Source organism: Danio rerio, chromosome 3 (genome assembly GCF_049306965.1).
Source record: "Danio rerio strain Tuebingen ecotype United States chromosome 3, GRCz12tu, whole genome shotgun sequence".
Lineage (NCBI taxonomy): Eukaryota > Metazoa > Chordata > Actinopteri > Cypriniformes > Danionidae > Danio > Danio rerio.
This window is the reverse complement of record NC_133178.1, coordinates 15,922,491-15,940,837: the sequence shown is the minus strand read 5'-3', so window position 1 is coordinate 15,940,837 and position 18,347 is coordinate 15,922,491. Positions and strand designations below refer to the sequence as shown.

Here is an 18,347-nt window from a genome sequence, read left to right as displayed (position 1 = left end):
TTCAATGAATAGTTCGTTAAAGAGAATTAAAGTATTCACTCATTATAATTGTTTCCAAACCTTTATTAAACACAAAAGAAGATACTTTAACCATTGAATTCCATAGTAGGAAAAATAAATACTATGGAAGTCAATGGTTACATGTTTTCAGCATTCTTCAAAATATCTGCTTTTGTGTTTGACAGAAGAAAGTATCTAAAGGTTTGTAAACAACGTAAAGGTTTGAAACAAGCAAAGGGTTTTACAAGCAAATTGATTACAAAAATAAAATATTAGGGTGGACTGTCCCTTTAAGGTCTAAAGCTCTGTTATATATTTTTGTGTAATTACAGTCAAAGTCAGAATTATTAAACCTCCTAAATTATCAGCCCCCCCCACCCCCACCCCTTTATTTTTCCCCAATTTCTGTTTACCTGAGAGAAGATTTCTTCAACACATTTCTAAATATAATAGTTTTACTAACTCATCTCTAGCTGATTAATTTTATCTTTGCCATCCATGATGAGAGTAAATAATATTTGACTAGATATTTTTCAAGACACTTCTATACAGCTTAAAGTGACATTTAAATGCTTAACTGGGTTAATTAAGTTAACTAGGCAGGTTAGGGTAATTAGGCAAGTTATTTTATAACGATAGTTTGTTTTGTAGACTATCGAAAAAATATAGCTTAAAGGGGCTAATAATAGACCTAAAAGTTTAAAAACGGCTTTAATTCTAGCCGAAATAAAACAAATAAGACTTTCTCCAAAAGAAAAAAATATTATCAGACATACTGTGAAATTTTCCTTACTCTGTTAAACATCATTTGGGAAAAAAATTCAAAGGGGGGCTAATAATTCTAATTTCAACTTTATGTTACAGTGACAATTAAGCAACCCTTAACAAACCATTTAGCATTACATTAAAAGCAAATGGGAAGAGATTGTTGTATATTTTAAAGGTGCCATATACTGCATTGGATTAATAAGTCAAATTGTTCTCTGATATCTGCATAGTAGGTTTATGGCTTTGGTAAGTTCAACAAATCTTAAAACAATATGGCTCATGTTATGAATATTAATGAGCTCAGCTGCTCTTACACACACACACACACACACACACACACACCATGGTGGTGAACACGGATAAATGTAAACCCAATCAGAGTAACGTTAACCTATTTTGCTCATCAGATCTGTTGTGGATAAAGTCTACATTATATTTAAACTTGAAAAAAGAGAGTGACAGAGAAGTAGTGCATTGTGTTTTGAAGCTACAGTCAAAGAAAACACAGCCAACCTCTGCATCAACACGAACAGATGACAGTTGAGCTGACTGATTTGAAACAATTGACCCTTCCTTAAGCCCCGCCCTCCTTAGTTACTGTTGCAACGCCTGTCAAGCTTTCGTGCCTGGCACGGCTTTTACAATGTGTAAGCGCCAGTTTCAGACATTGTCAGGGATATAACGTCAGTTTTGGCGAACAGGTGAAATATTCGAGAAGGCCAGACAAAAAAGGACTACAGTATGCATTACAGGGGTATATTCATGACATAATAGGCAACTGATTACAGAATAATTAGCTTATGCTCAGCAGGAGAGGTGAAATTTAAAATTAATCAAATAATAACAAATTAAACCGTGATTTCTCTATTTTTAGCCAAAAAGCATGATAGATTAATTGGTGTGCAATGAAAAATAGCCTTACCAACCCACGAGGAAACATGCATGGACAGTACTTCTACATCATGCATTCATAGAAAGAACAGCCAGAAAGGTAAACTGATAGATTTGCGCATCATTGACCCATAATAACAATGTACAGTTAAAGTTACCTATAACTGTCAGTATGTTTGTGTGCTCTTTATAAATGACTGAAAAACAGCTGCTGGTAAAGTATGATCGCAGGTGTTCAGTTTGTGATCATATCTCGGTTTTGGTCAGTTGATTTGTAATTTCAAATCTTCGTAGCTTGAAACAGATGGAAATATGAAGTTCAGTAAAGTTAGCAACAGATTCGCAGATTCGTATTTTCCGGATCAATAACTCATATGACCTATTCGGTATTAGACTAACGTTACTATATGGCGAAGGCTTAAACGGAGCATTAAAGTTACTCATAATAACAAGTGAAAAAAAAAGAAAAAGACAGCTGTGAAACACAACCAGCTTTGTGTTTTTTGTAGGAAACAGTTTAGATCTGTTAAGGGTAAGGGGTGTGTGAGTTATTGCCACCTGTCTATCACTGAATGTGTCAGGAATATCAAAACAAAACTAACTTATCTCCGCTCCTACAGCGCCCCTCACACTGCTTGATCCACGCTGGCATTTCTTCTTTTGGGTTTTTGGTTTTGAAAAGGGAAAAAATTCCACCATCCCGTCCAAACTTTACAGATACGATTTGCACAATCCTAATGCACAACGCTCTGGTCTGCTTCCCTCGCTCGAAAGCTTGACAGAGCCCCTGCGCGTAGCTATGGTTGCTAAGCCACGATTAGTGGATGGCGGTTTTTAGGTGTGGCTTAGCGAAGGGTCAATTCAGCAGTATTACATGTATTTGTTGAGACGCATCAAATATCAGAATAAACACGATACATAACAAAAAGTTGTGACTAAAATACCTTATGCCTCTACAGCAGGGTTCACCAATCATGGTCCTGGAGGGCCGCTGTCCCTGCAGGGATTAGCTCCAACTTTCTTCAGCACACCTGCCTGGATGTTTCAAGTATACCTAGTAAGACCTTGATTAGCTTGTTCAGGTGTGTTTGATTAGGGTTGGAGCTAAAATCTACAGGACACCGGCCCTCCAGGAACAAGTTTGGTGACCACTGCTCTACAGTGTGGAGATGAATAAATGTATAATCTGTAAATCTTGCATTTTGTATCCTGAGGCCAGTTTAAACATGCCTCGTGCCGTCGTTGCCCAGTAAGGCTAGTAAGGCACAGTAAATAAATGAATGCTCGCAATTTCAAAATAAAAGTCTCAGATATAGGCATGGGCCGGTAAAAGATTCTGACACAATTATATCCTTGTATAAAAATATCACGGTTTCAAGGTATTGAGATTACTGCTCTAAATTATAATATTTTTAATTGTCTGGGTAAAAAAACTACAACTCGTTTCCCCTTTGAACACAATATATTTTATGTAAAAGAAACGTTTAAAATATATATTTTTTCATAATTAATAAAGGGACTAAACCGAAAAGAAATTGATTGAATTAATGAATGAATGATTCAATATATATCAAGTTTAAAATAATCAAACCGTTTAGTTTCAAAACTCAAACGGTTTGCCACAATTGGTTTCCTCAAACAGTTTGAGTTAACTTATCAGGTTTCACAGCATAGAGATGTTGCACAATCAGCAAAACTGTTGCTAGAATGTGTTTTTCTACATGGGCGATATATATTGCATTACTAAAAATGATTGAGGTAATGTCCATGTGTTGTGCAGTAAATCCGTACATTGACCTTTGTGACAGGACTATCCTCAATAGATCCCAAGTGTGATTTCTAAAAACAGAAACTATTAAAAAAAAAACTCAGCACACAGATTTCAGATCTATATTGATAATGAGAGTGGCAGGAAATATGTTCCACCTAATATATTAATGCCAAGAATATTTGTAGTGTATCATCACTGTGCAGTTTGAGGGAAACCTTGTGCATCATAACGATTTATTTATTTTTTTTTAGCTCTGCTTAATATTGTGTCCAATCTTTTCACTCCTCGTGGCTTTCTGAGAAACAGGGTGTCCACATTTAATGGATTAGTTGTTTCAGCAAAGCCACAAAGAAGAAAACATGAAGAGGAAGGAAACAAAAGTGTTAAAATGAAACTCGTGCACACCTCAGACAGAGACATTAAGACGCTTGTAGTCAGAAATAATATATTTATATTTGATTATATATATATATATATATATATATATATATATATATATATATATATATATATATATATATATATATATATATACGTATGATTATAGTACATAATATAATACAATATTTTCAACTTAAAGTGATATTTATAGGCTTAACTAGGATATTTGGTTAGGCAGGATAGTGTAATTAGGCAAGTCATTGTATAATATTGGTTTGTTCTGTAGACAATCAAAAATATATATAGCTTAAGAGGGTTAATAATGTTGACCTTAAAATAGTTTTAAAAAATTCAAAACTGCTTTTATTCTATCTGAAGTAAAACAAATAACACTTTCTCCAGAAGAAAAAAATATAATAGGAAATACTGTGAAAAATTCCTTGCTCTGCTAAACATCATTTGGGAAATATTTAAAAAAGAAAATATACAGAAGGGCGAATAATTTTGACTTTAACTCTATAAAGCCTAAAAGCCAGTATCTGTCAGCACTAGTGCTTTGCGTGTCTGCAGAAATTTGGCTGTGTGCCATTATAATATCCTCAACATGCCAACATGCTTTTCTCTTAACTACAGGCGCTGCATTAACATTAAACTGAATGCACATATACCCAGTCAACATACATGACTGTCGGCAGGGTCATCTGATCAGTCCACTGACAGATTTTATGACTGTACGCCACAGGCTGAAATGAACCAGCAAACAGCCTCTGTGATGAACAGCCAAAGGCATTATGCATTAAAGAGGACAAGTCCATTCCTCCACCTATCCATCTAATGTTATTAATAAAATGTTGATTTCGCTTATCTATTGTTATATATTATTTGTTCTTTAAATTTGTTATTTAATTTTAAATAGCAAACTGTTTTTGAAAGTGCACTAGTCAGTTTATTAGGAATAGTTCCCGCAATTTAAACTCCTGTGTGATATAAATGAATTTATAGTGTGACAGAGCTGTATGAAACGGTCTGTGTAAGTGCATATTTGTGTGGTTCTATGCCACTTCAGCTTTGCTTTCTGTCCCAACATCTGTCTGCCTTATCTATCTGTCTGTTTTTCTATTTGTCTGTCTGTCTGTCTGTCTGTCTGCCTGCCTGCCTGTCTGTCTGTCTAGTCATCTATTCATCCTATAATAAAAACAATATTATTTATATCTAGATTAACAATCACATTAACTGTTTTTATCAAGTTACTCATTGTACCTCAATAAACTCCCCAATGGAAGGGTTTCAGGGCAAGTACGGTGGATACAACTCGAGCTACTTTTGAACTTTTATTGCGTACACGTATACAATGTTTGTCCACAAACTAGACAGCCTGAGTACTGACATTACACTAGTCTGTCAAACTTCGACGTTCTTCCTTGTTTAATTAAAAGTTGCTAGTAGGTTACAAACCGGCAAGCATACCAGCCCCGAACAATAACTAACTGAGAGAGAAAAAAAAAATGAAACTTGCATCTTGATTTATACACAGACACAACCTATCGGCTAGAAACTGTAATACACATATCCATAATCCATAATCAGAATTATGACGGATATAAAAATACAACATAAATGTGCCTGCATTTAAACTTAAATGGCAAATATACATTCTTATATTTGTTCTTCAAATACTCTGAAGCATAATAACAACTATCTTTAATAATACACAAACAATAGTGACACATACTGGAAAGTCCTACATTAACTCAGTCATTAATAATAATTAATAACTAATTAAATGAACGTAATTATTAAAAAACTTATAAACAAAAATGTTAGCAAAACCCAAACTAATCATTAATCTAAATATTTCAATTTCAATAAAAAATCACAATGCATTCTTAAACAAGTTGAAGTTAAAGGTGAAACTGTAATCATAACAAATTTAGTAAATATATCTTCAATTTAAACACTTTGCTTCACCAATAAATTTTGTGTTTGTGTGTGTTTGTGTGTGTGTGTGTGTGTGTTTGTGTGTGTGTGTGTGTGTGTGTGTGTGTGTGTGCGTGCGTGCGTGCGTGCGTGCGTGTGTGTGTTTGTGTGTGTGTGTGTGTGTGTGTGTGTGTGAATTTTTGAATTTTTTAAATTTTTTTCTTTTTGAAATATTTCTCAAATGATGTTTAACAGAGCAAGCAAATTTTCAGTTTGTCTGATAATATTTTTTTTTCTGGGGAAAGTTTTATTTGTTTTATTTTAGCTAGAATAAAAGCAGTTTTTAATTTAATTTTTAAATTTGTAATTGAATAATTTTTTTAAAATTATTAGCCTCTTTAAGCTAATAATTCTGACTTCAACTGTATATGTATGTATACACATAACTAAACTTATTGTTTTGAAAATTAAAATTTAAAACCAAAATTGAGCCAAAGCAATTAAGAAAAACTGTAAATGTTGACTATTATACTGTTCATGCACCCAGACTTGATTGGTTAAGTATTGCAATTAGAGGTAATTTACCGATTTAGCAGACATTATAAACAGTGTCAATGTCAGATATGCTGTATATAGTGTAAATATGTTGTCACCTTGGAATTATAAGGTTCTGTCTGCGTTCTGGGTGATTTTGAGATATTGAGCTTTAAAGTTTTTGCATTCCATAGCAAAAAGTATGTGTGCAACATTTGTTTTTTTAAATAAAATGTCTTCAAATGTAAACAACTTATAAAAAAAAACATTCTGTAATGTAAATAAGTTGTCATTTAATAAGAATGTGTGAATAACTTAATTTTAACAAAAATGTAATTTAGAACCTAAGGTGACAATGTGTGTTTACAAATGATTGTTAACTGAATAGCCAGTATTGAGTGTGATGGCTTACATAATGAAAAATGATTCAGAAGTTGTGGAGGGTTTGACAGTTTATATGAGAATTGACTCATCAGTTTTGATCAACAAGCCATATGCAATTAGTTTTTGTCCAAACTACAGACAATTGTACTTACTGTTTGCATGTGCCAAAGCATTTCCAATTTGCTTAAATCAATAAGAAATCCCAATCTGAGGTGAACAATAAGCTAATTGTTGAGAGATCTGAACTCATTTAAAAAATGTATTTCAAGCTAGAATTGGGTCAAAGCAACTGAGAAAACACTGTAACAATACTGTACCCTTTTGACTATTTAGCATCAATAAAACGGTAAACTACAAAAAATGCTCTAGATCAAGTATAGCATAATAAAGCAGCAGTTATGATCTAAGAGAGGAACTACATCCATTGTCTTTCAAATATATTTGTCGCCTAAAAACACACAATCTTTCACTAAAAACGAAAGTGACTTGTGAAAGTTCACAGCTTGCTCTCTCTCTCTCTCTCTCTCTCTCTCTCTCTCTCTCTCTCGCTCTCTCTCTCTATCTATCTCTGTGTGTGTATTGTGTGCATGTTTGCATTTCCTAGCAGCCACACAGACATGCAGACACAAAAACCACTGATTTCCAGTCAGCTCACCACACATGCAAACTCGCAGCACTCTGCCTGTCAGCTGACCACAAACACAAACACTAGTTTGTGATTCATGCGATGTGATAAATTTGACTGATGTGTGACGTGATCTGGCCAGTCGCTGATGTAGAAACCAGGTCACATTTTGGTTTGATCTCATGATGTGTTTTTTTGACACTGACGGCTTTCTGTTGCCATTAACAGATTCACACTTCACGCTACTCTCCCATATACCGTAGCAAACAGACACTGGCTGGTGGATTATTTGGGATGTTTAAGTGTTTTTAATTATTATTGTTTATTTTGGGGGGATTTGGATGACCATCTAGTGCTAATCTATATGATGGAACTACAGAAGAGTCAAGCTTTAAATTGGAAAATTATCTAAACTCTTTGGTCATTTTTTGAGTGACATGGTAATGGTCTAATCTGTTACAATGAGCTAAGCTAAGCTAAGCTAAGCTAAAAGTGTTCCTGCTAAACCTGGAGATCAGCTGAATGAATTCAAAAATGGTAAAACTCAACCATTTAACTCTAGCAGAGTGTTCCTTTAACCCTATGTGAACTTAGTGTTTGTAAGGCCTGTTGGCCTAAAATTAGAAAGTGATGTAAATGTAATTAGTAAAATGTGGCTAAAAACTAAACTACAATCATGTCACCTTTGCTTTTGCCTTCTAGAAATTTAATGTAAAGAATTATAATGTTGTGAATACGTATTTTTTTTATTTTTGTTTTAAGTTAAGCCTCCCTTAGACGGGTGTTGAGAATTAGCAACTCATATGCTACATTCAATTTTGTCCACCCAATTCACCTATAGTGCATGTCTTTGGACTGTGAGAGCAGACTCACTAGCACAGGGAGAATGTGCAAACTCCACACAGAAATGCCAACTGCCCCAGCTGGGACTCAAACCAACGACCTTCTTGCTGTAAAACGACAGTGCAAACCACTTAGCCACTATGCCGCCTGACGTTTTATTCAAAGATTGCATCCTATTTAAAAGATTGAATCCTTGCAAACGAATCACCTCAAGCAATTAATTTAGATTCTCTTAAAAAATAAATTGATTGAACATTTTTAATCCTTGCAAATGAATTTAGTATGCGAGTCAATTAAGAGGCTTATTCAGATTAATAATATGATATCCTTGGAAATTAATAGCAAACACGTTATAATAATCAAGTTAGGTCATGTGAATATTCAAAGATGTTTTGTTTAATGTTTTAATGTCAGTCGATTAAATAGTTATAACAAATTACATGATGCAGAGTAGTTAAAGGACTTACAAATACCTGCATGTATAATTTGTTTTCAGAGAAAAAAAGAGGGCTTATGAACATCTGCAGACACACATCTTTGATCGTAAAACACAGAATGTCCATTAACTAACCTATCAGGGTCAAATAAGATTTTCAGCGCAGTTCTGAACGACATACATAATGTATCTGAAGCAGCCATTTCAAACTGTGATAATCTTCAAGACTTATCATCTGCGTTTAACTGCAGTATCTCGTTCCTTTAAAGCTCAGCAGCAGATCAAGCTGTGATTTCTTCACACTGTGGATTCGGGACTTTTCACTCCCGCTGAGCTCAGTATGTTAAAAAACAACAGCGCTACCGTCTGATGGCTGTTTGTTTCTGCTAGGGCTCTTTGAGCAACTGCGATCCTCCCAATGCACATAATATGAGGAATTCAGAAATGTGCTGTTAAATTGTTGATGATGTAACTCTGCTAGACCTCACTGAGTCTACAGATTCATTCAATTCAATTCATGTTTATTTCTATAGCGCTTTTACAATGTAGATGGGTCTAGTACATTGTAACTGTTCCAGTCCAGTTCTCGGAGTTGAAGTTCAGTTTAGTTTAGTTCAGTGTGGTTTAATTTTCACTGCTGGAAGTCCAAACACTGAAGAGGAAATCCATCGATGCGTAGCTCTACAATTCCCAAACCAAGCAAGCCAGTGGCGACAGTGGCAAAGAACAGACTTCACCAATTGACGAAAGTGAAGGGAAAAAACCTTGAGGGACTATTCAAGACTAGCACATTTCCTGAACTCTAAAATAAAAAAAATGACTCAGTGACTTCCACAGAAAGATCAACTTTTATAGTGGTGAAGTAACATTTAGATTAGCAGTGACAAGCATAACCATATTTTTATGTCATCTTGGTTTCTGTTTCTGCAGAATTAAGCTGTGGTCACAATGCACTTTTCCTCCCACTGACTTCCATTCATATGCATGCGAATGCACCAAATCGGAAATGCTGGCTTTTGCAACAAGTCGCGAATGTTGCTGTGTTTTAAAGTTCAAGCATGGTGACCTGCGAATTTGTATTGTGCGATTACATGCCAGCAGGCACAGGAGGTCAACATTACATCACATTTATGTTGTACTCCAACGTTGTGGGATGTTGCATTTTGTTTCTAAATGAAAATCGGGTTGATGTTAGAACCCAACATCAGGCCAATGTCAATGTCCAACATCGGACAGACGTTTCACTTTTGTTACTTTCCAACGCAACCTAAAAACAACTAAATATCAACGTCTAATGATGTTACAGGTTGACGTTGTGTGGATGGTTACCAATATGACGTCTGTCAGATGTTGGAATTCGGTGGGCATACCTGACGAATAGATGTCAGAATTTGACGTCAATCTGACGTTGGCTTAAGATCTTGGTTTGACGTTGGATTTTGGTGACTTTTCAACACAACCTAAAATCAACAAAATAAACAACATCTAATATTGTTACAGGTTGACAATGTGTTGATGTTGCCAATATGACGTCTATCAGATGTTGGATTTTGGTGGGCATACATGACGAATAAATGTCAGTATTTGACGTCGACATGAAGTTGGTATAAGATGTTGGCTTAACGTTAGATTTTGGTCCCTTTTCAACACAACCTAAAATCAAGAAAATAATCAAAGTCTAATGATGTCACAGCTTGACGTTGTGTGGATGTTACCAATATGACTATCGAATGTTAGATTTTGGTTACTTTCCAACACAACCTAAAATCAACAAAATAATCAACGTCTAATAATGTTACAGGTTGACGTTGTGTGGATGTTACCGATATGACATCTATCAAGCGTTATATTTTGGTGGGCATACCTGATGAATAAATGTCAGTATTTGACGTCATTATGACATTGGTTTAAGATGTTGGCTTGACATAAGGTTCCGGTCACTTTCCAACACAACCTAAAAATCAACCAACGTCTAATAATGCGACAGCTTGACGTTGTGTAGATGTTACCAATATGAAGTCTACCAGATGTTAGATTTTGGTTGCCATACCGATAAATAAATATCAGTATTTGTTGTCAATATGAACTTGGTGTAAGATGTTGGCTTGACGTTAGATTTTGGTCAATTATCAACACAACCTAAAATCAAGAAAATAATCAACGTCTAATGATGGTACAGCTTGAAGTTGTGTTGATGTTACCAATATGACGTCTATCAGACGTTACATTTTGGTGGGCATACCGGACGAATAAATGTCAGTATTTGACATCAATATGATTTTGGTTTAAGATGTTGACTCGACAGTACATTTTGGTCACTTTCCAACACAACCTAAAATCAACAAAATGTCAACTTTGTCATTTCACTTTCAAATGTCACTATGTCATTTCACTTCATCATTGGACGTCAAAATAACATCGTCCTTAGATGCTGGCGATCTAAACGTAACCTAATGTTCATGTTTAATTTTCACATTTCTGGGTTTTATCATCATAGTTGGGTAAACTTAGAGTGAAGTGATTGAGAGAGTACAACAAATTATTTTTTACAATCATATTTGCTCAAATAATAAAAGTAAAGCTTCATGATTGTGTTTTTTTAAGACTTGTGTGAGACTGATAATGGCAGCCAGAAGAGAGAAAAACTATTCCAATTTAATGTCCTGCCCCTAATTACTAGCATAAGCTGTAATTCCTTTTTATAATTTTATGCTAAGATGATATAAATTTGGCAAAACAGCACATACATTTAAAAAAAAAAATCTAAATATGAAAAACTTTTAAGGATTTAAAGTGGAAGTGGTCAGTCAAGTTTACATTATTTTGCACATTGGTTTCCACTTTAATGAAAATATATTAAACAAACTAAATTAATGTAACCATTTTGCAAAAAACAGCATGTTGTACTATAGTTTTAGATAGTTTTACTATAGTTTTACTATAGTTATAGAGCTAGGGTGCCACAATCTTGGAATTTCGCTGTGTCTGACATCACGAGGTAGATTCCGTTCTCTCTGCTGAAGTAATAGACTGAACATGAAGACTGGACAGCCTAATTTAACCCAATAGATAAAGTTGTGAGTTTGGAGCTTGTGCAGATACAAACATCAGATGTGTGTTTAATATATACAAATATGTTTATTCTATTTTTTTTTAATTACCGAATGTTTGATGCACTTTGATCCACTCTCTATATTACACTGCCAAACTCCATGTCTGGGTTTCAACCATGGTTTCACCAAGGTCCGGTGGCGATGTAATGGGGCATTTACTTTTACTTTTCACTTTTTCTTGTTCAAACCAAACTAAGATCAGCGTGTTTTTTTCACATGGCAGGTTTTTACGTCCTTCATATACTATATGTGGAGAGCTCGAGTCAATTGACTTGAAAAGGGAATCAACATAATCAGTGTGGGGCGGAGGATTACTAGACATCATAATTTCCAAAAAGTTATATTTATACATAGCTGCGTTTTGAGATTTTTCAACTTTGAAAGAAGTTTTCCAAAAAGAAAGGCTAAAATGTTGTTAAACGTTTGGAGACTGACTTAAATCTGTTGCAGTGTGTATGGGGTCTGGAGTGAATTGTTGGTGCAAGATGAGAAAGAAAAAAAACTGCCAGTTTTGATAAGTCTAATTTTCTAAAAAAAAAAAAAAAAAAAAAAATTGCAATTTGCTGCAACATTTGGATGGCTGTGTAAGAATGTGGCAGAAACAACATGCAAGCATGAGCTCATCTTGCCTTGTATCAGGGGTTCAGGCTGCTGCCTGTGTAATGGTGTGGGGGAAATTTTCTGGTCACATTTTGAGCCTCTTTATATGCTAAAGACCCAGCCTGCATCCGCAATCTCATACTTCCCCATTATATAGTATGTTGGGAATGTACAGCATGGGAGGCAAGTAGTATGTTTGAAAGGGTGGCACAGTGGCTCGGTGGATAGCGCTGTCACCTCACAGCTAGAAAGTCGCTGGTTTGAGTCCCAGCTGGGCCAGTTGTTATTTCTGTGTTTGCATAATCTTGGAGTGGGTTTCCTCCGGGTGCTTCGGTTTCCCCCACAGTCCAAAGACATGCGCTATAGGTGAATTGAACAAACTAAATTGGCAGTAGTGTATGTGTGTGAATGACTGTGGATGGATGTTTTCCAGTACTGGGTTGCGGCTGGAAGGGCTGTGGCGATCCTTGATAAATAAGGGGACTAAGCTGAAGGAAAATGAATGAATGAAATTAAACGTAGTGGATGAGTGCATGTGAATGTGTGTATGGGTGTTTCCCAGCAATGAGTTGCAGGCTGAAAGGGCATTCAATGCGTAAAACATACAGTATGCTGAAATAGTTGGCGGTTCATTTCACTGTGGTGACATCTGATAATAAGCGACTAAGCTGAAGGGAAATTAATGAATAAAAGAATGAATGAATGAATGAATGAATGAATGAATGAATGAATGAATGAATGAATGAATGAAACTGAATTTAGTGTATGTGTGTGAATGAGAGTGTATGGGTTTTTCCCAGTAATGGGTTGTGGCTGGAAGTCTATCAACTGCGCAAATCATATGCTGGAATAGTTGGCGGTTCATTCCACTGTGGTGACCCCTGATAAATAAGGGACTAATGAATGAATAGTATGTCTGAATTCACAATGGATGCTATGCTATCCCATGATGCCTTTCGAGAGAATTCATGAATGTAAGTGAAGCCATGCAACTGACATGGATGTGATAACGACAAAGGCGGATCTACAGTAGAACATTCAAATACTACAACATTCAACATTCAATAAATTTTAGATTAAATGTAGTACATATTCAAGTAGTAGGCGATTTGAAACGCAGCTCCTGTTTCTGTTTGTGAATGCTGATGATCTTTTCAATATAGAAGGAATGAAATGCAGACTTTTAAATTGAAGGTAGAGCTATTCACCATCTCTCTAATTGGCCTTTATGACAGCCTGTCTGAGTATTATGATTGAGCATGTCCATCTGCTTATAACCACAATGTGCCTATCATGTCAAACTTTTAGCACGATAATAACATGTCATGTCACAAAGCTTCAATAATCTCAAATTGGCTTCTTGAACATGAGAATGGAGTTCACTAACTCATTTGGCCTCCAGATCTCAATCCAATAGAGTATTTTTAGGATTGTAGAAGGACTGGATATTTGCCTTATGGGTAGAATAGAATAGAATAGAATAGAATAGAATAGAATAGAATAGAATAGAATAGAATGCCTTTTATTGTCACTGTACACATATGTACATTATATACATGTGCAAAAAGATTAAATAAAGATGTGCAGTCAAAAAAATCTGCAACAACTTCTGATGCCTTCATGCCAATACATACCAAAAGGTTTCTAGCATCATGTTAAATCTATGCAATAATATAAAAAATATAGCAACAACTACCTGGGTAGGGATTTTGCGCTCTATCCTAATGCTAAAAGTGTCTTATGAATATATTACCATCTGACTTTTACCTCAATTTACCTCATATGTCAAGACATGAGCATTAAAACTGAATTTAGAGTGAACAAACAAGTGTATCCCTTGACAAAGATGATATCAATTATTTAGCATGTGCTTTTAGCAATGTTAAATTTTTTTATATTTAAATATTTATTCTTTAATGACATTTATTTTGCTGCAAAAGGAAGATTTTGTGATTTCTTGTTGCAGGAATCTTATTGCATAACGGTTTCATGATTATTGTTGAGATTCATATTGCTGGAAATTTCGGTTTGACAATAACCATGCTACTACAAATAAAGATAAATTCCTATCAGTAAAATCTTTTATATGAACAATATCCTGTTCAAAAACATGTCTAGGAATAAAACATCCTAAAAAAATAAATAAATAATAAATAAATAAATAAATAAGATACTCTGATAAGAAAGATAAATATGTAAACTGCAAGAAAAGCTCACTTATCAAGACAGACACATTTGATGTTTCAATGTTAAAATAGATGTACAAATGAATAGTTTAAAACAAAATGTACAACAATATTCTTTATCGTAGACATTGTAATAATTACATGATATTATTTAAATATATTACAATAACTTTTTAATAATACAATTCATTTAAAAAAAATTATTTAGCATTACATTGTTTATATTATATTATATTACATTATATGATATTAAAATAAACTACAATAACTTTTTAGTAATTAAATTATCATATTTTATTATACATTTTATTTTAATTTATTTCTTATTTAATATTATATTATATAATATGCCAATTTTATATATTATATTATATTATTTTATTATATTATATTATATATTATTTTAAAATATATTACAATACATTTTTTATAATTTTATTTGTATTCCATTTTATAATTCATTCATTCATTTTCTTTTTGTATTCGTTTTTTTTTTTTCTTTTAATCAAGGGTCGCCACAGCGGAATGAACCGCCAACTTATCCACCATTTGTTTTACACAGTAGAAGCCCTTTCAGCTGCAACCCATCCCTGGGAAACACCCATACACCCTTTTGTTCACACATATGCACTAAAGACAATTTAGCTTACCCAATTCACTTATAGCGCTTGTCTTTGGACTGTGGGGAAAAGCGGAGTGCCTGGAGGAAACTCAAGCAAACACGGGGGAAACATGCAAACACAAATGCCAACTGACCCAGCCGAGGCTTGAACCAGCGACATTCTTGCTTTGAGGCGACAGACGGTGCAACCCATTATGGTACTGTGTTGCACCGATGTTATATTAATTATTATATTATATTATATTATATTATATTATATTATATTATATTATATTATATTATATTATATTATATTATATTATTAATAAGCTCATCAAACAATCATGAAGCTTCTGAGAGACATATTTACCAGTATATGAAATAGTGGCAATAAATGTAAACAAATAAATAAATTAACTTCAAAAAAGGAGATAAAACTAAATACAACATTATAACGAACATGAAGTTCCTCTGTGGCCTTCCTTAACTCTTCAACTTGTGTGACCGCAGAGCTGAGGAGGAGGCAAAGAAAATAAAACACAAAGGAGTGCACTTCTCAAATACCTTGAACCTCCACCTTCAGGGAGGAGGTAGATAATTCCTCCTCTCAGTAAAAACAAATTACAAAGGCATTTTTTCATTCCTGTAGCTGTAAGCCTTTAAATAAGCACAATGTCTGACTCTGAGGTGAGGATCACAGTAGGGGAACTGGCTAATATTGCCAATCTGGCTGAGACAAATCTTACTTTGTTACTGTTAATTATGCCTCGTCTAGAGGGTTTTAATGTATGCCAAATCAAAAAGCTGGTGCATCCCTCATTGCCAACATTTTTAGCTATTGCTTTTTTCCTATTTTCAGTTTTAATTTCAAACATAAGGGCAACACGGTGGCACAGTAGTTAGTATTGCCGCCTTCAGCAAGAAAGTCGCTGGTTCGAGTCCCAATTGGGTCTGTTGGCATTTCTGTGTGGAGTTTGCAAGTTCTGCCTGAGTTGGTGTGGGTTTACTCTGGGTGCTCTGGATTCTCCCACACTCCAAAAACTTGTGTCATAGGTGAATTAAATAAACTAATATGGCCATAGTGTGTGTTTGAATGAGTGTTTATGGGTGTTTCCCAGTACTGTGCTGGATTAGTTGGTAGTTCATTCCGCTGTGGCAACCCCTCATGAATACTAAGCTGAAGGGACTAAGCTGAAGAAGAATGAATGAATCAATGATACCTTAGACATAACTCATTGTTATTCGTTATTATTGTTCCTTTATTCGCTTGCTGGAAATTAGAACTCAATTTATTAGTTTTGAAGCAAATGAGCCTAACAAACTAAATTAAATATGTAGGCTTATGGACGTCTTCAGTGTAGTGCGTACAACACCATTTCCTTATTCACGAAAGTAAAAAAGTAAAATAAAGAGTACAAGTAAAGAGAAAGTAAAGAAGCTGAAAAGAGGAGGCTCGTTCTTTATCCTTGTGCTGCAGATGGTTTGTTTAACTGTTTACTCCCTAGTGAAGCATTCAGTTTTCACACTAACAAAATCCGCCATGTAAATAGCAAATGCAACACAACTGACTCTTAAAGGGAATGGGAGATGAGACTTTGATTGGTTTGATGCACGTTATGCTCAAAACACAGCCAGACCTCATTAAGAGAATAAACACAACCCTGTTAGACCATGCATCAGGGCGCAGAGTCAATTTTTAGTCCTAAAAATATTCGGACATGCTCTTAATGCTTTTGTGCCATGCGCTTTAGACTTTGCGCCTAGATCACTAAAGTAGAGGCCATTATGTTTAAAAATTTATCTAAAAAATCTTCTTTCCATAAACAGAAATTGGGGTAAAATAAACAGGGGCTAATAATTCATTCAGGGCTAATTATTCTAACTTCAACTGTAAATAAATACAGTAAATATTTACCTCTTATCTTGAGCTCCCAGTTACCATCTACGAACAGGAACTTCTGGAGAGGAATACGTGGAAAACCTGCACATTTGAGAAAAAAAAATAGAAAAAGCTGTGTGAGAATCTTGTACAATTTTGAGCAAACAAAAAAAAAAAAAAAGAAAAAGAAGAGCGCTCATTTCAGTATGTAACAAGGCACTCCAGAGCGCTACACACTGAAGACATGAGGTATATGAGTGCAAGGGCTTGTTAAAGCCTTTGTGAACTAAGAAATCAGATTTTCCCTTGATCGTTCTGGTCAAGACTGGTCAACTTCCTTAGTGTTTAACAAAAGAAAGAAATGAAACAGGTTTGGAAGAAGTGAAGGGATAATGCATGATGACAGAATGTTAATTTTTTGGATGAACTGTCCCTTTAATGTCTGCAAGACTGTTGCTTCCTCTCAGTCTGCTGTTTTCTCCTCAGAGGAAAAGAACATCTGAGAGAGAGCGAGAGACTGAGAGAGGAATATGTCTTTACTGACAGCTGAAGCATTAAATGTGTTCAATCTATGCTTTCTGGGCTCTGAATGACAAAACTGAAGGTCTCACACACTCACGTTAGTAAAAATGGACAGTGCGTAATCAAATGATTGGTTAACTGAACATGTAAAATGAACACTCTGGTTTAATCAGTCAAAGTAAGTGAAAACTGCTGTACATTTCTTCAGAAAAACAGTATTTGAGGCATTCCGGAAGCTTCTGCCATGAAGTAACGCTGACATTGACTTTAGAACTGTCACTGAAATGTTTTCATTTCAAATTTTGTAACACATAAGTTTAAGGACCAATTCTCACTATTAATTAGTAGCTTATTACCTGCCTATGAGATATTGGCTGTTTATTAGTGCACATTCTGCATGATCTGCACTACGTGACAAAAGATTTGTTGCCTATTTAAGTTTTAGGAACAACAAATAATAACTTGACTTTTAGTAGATCATTTGGTATCAAAAGTGGCGTATATGAAAGGCAAAGGCCTCTAGATAATGCTTATTTTACCAAAATAAAACATGATCATACCTTGATTTTAACTATTTAATTACGACAGTAAGATCTGACTTTGATAGATAAGTTTTGCCAATTAACAGGAATAATGTACAGCGACTCTAATAACTTATTAATAAAGTCATCTGGAATGGCAAAGAAAGCATTCTTGCAGGACTTGCAGAGTTCATCAAGATTATTTGGATTCATCTTCAATGCCTCCTTCTTTATCTTTCCTCATACATGCTCAATAATGTTCATGTCTGGTGACTGGGCTGGCCAATCCTTGAGCACCTTGACCTTCTTTGCTTTCAGGCACTTTGATGTGGAGGCTAAAGTATGAAAAGGAGCACTATCCTGCTAAAGTATTTA

The 18,347-nt window shown here is 34.7% G+C and overlaps 1 protein-coding gene across 11 annotated transcripts in view; it reads right to left on the bottom strand.

Moving 5' to 3' along the window:
• Positions 1-18,347, bottom strand: part of stat5a (signal transducer and activator of transcription 5a) — a 199,095-nt gene that overhangs the window by 64,828 nt on the left and 115,920 nt on the right. For all 11 annotated transcript variants that reach the window (XR_012397748.1, XM_073937307.1, XM_073937320.1 and 8 more), the window contains 1 exon segment: positions 16,966-17,031. The gene's annotated coding sequence lies outside the window, so the exon portion shown is untranslated.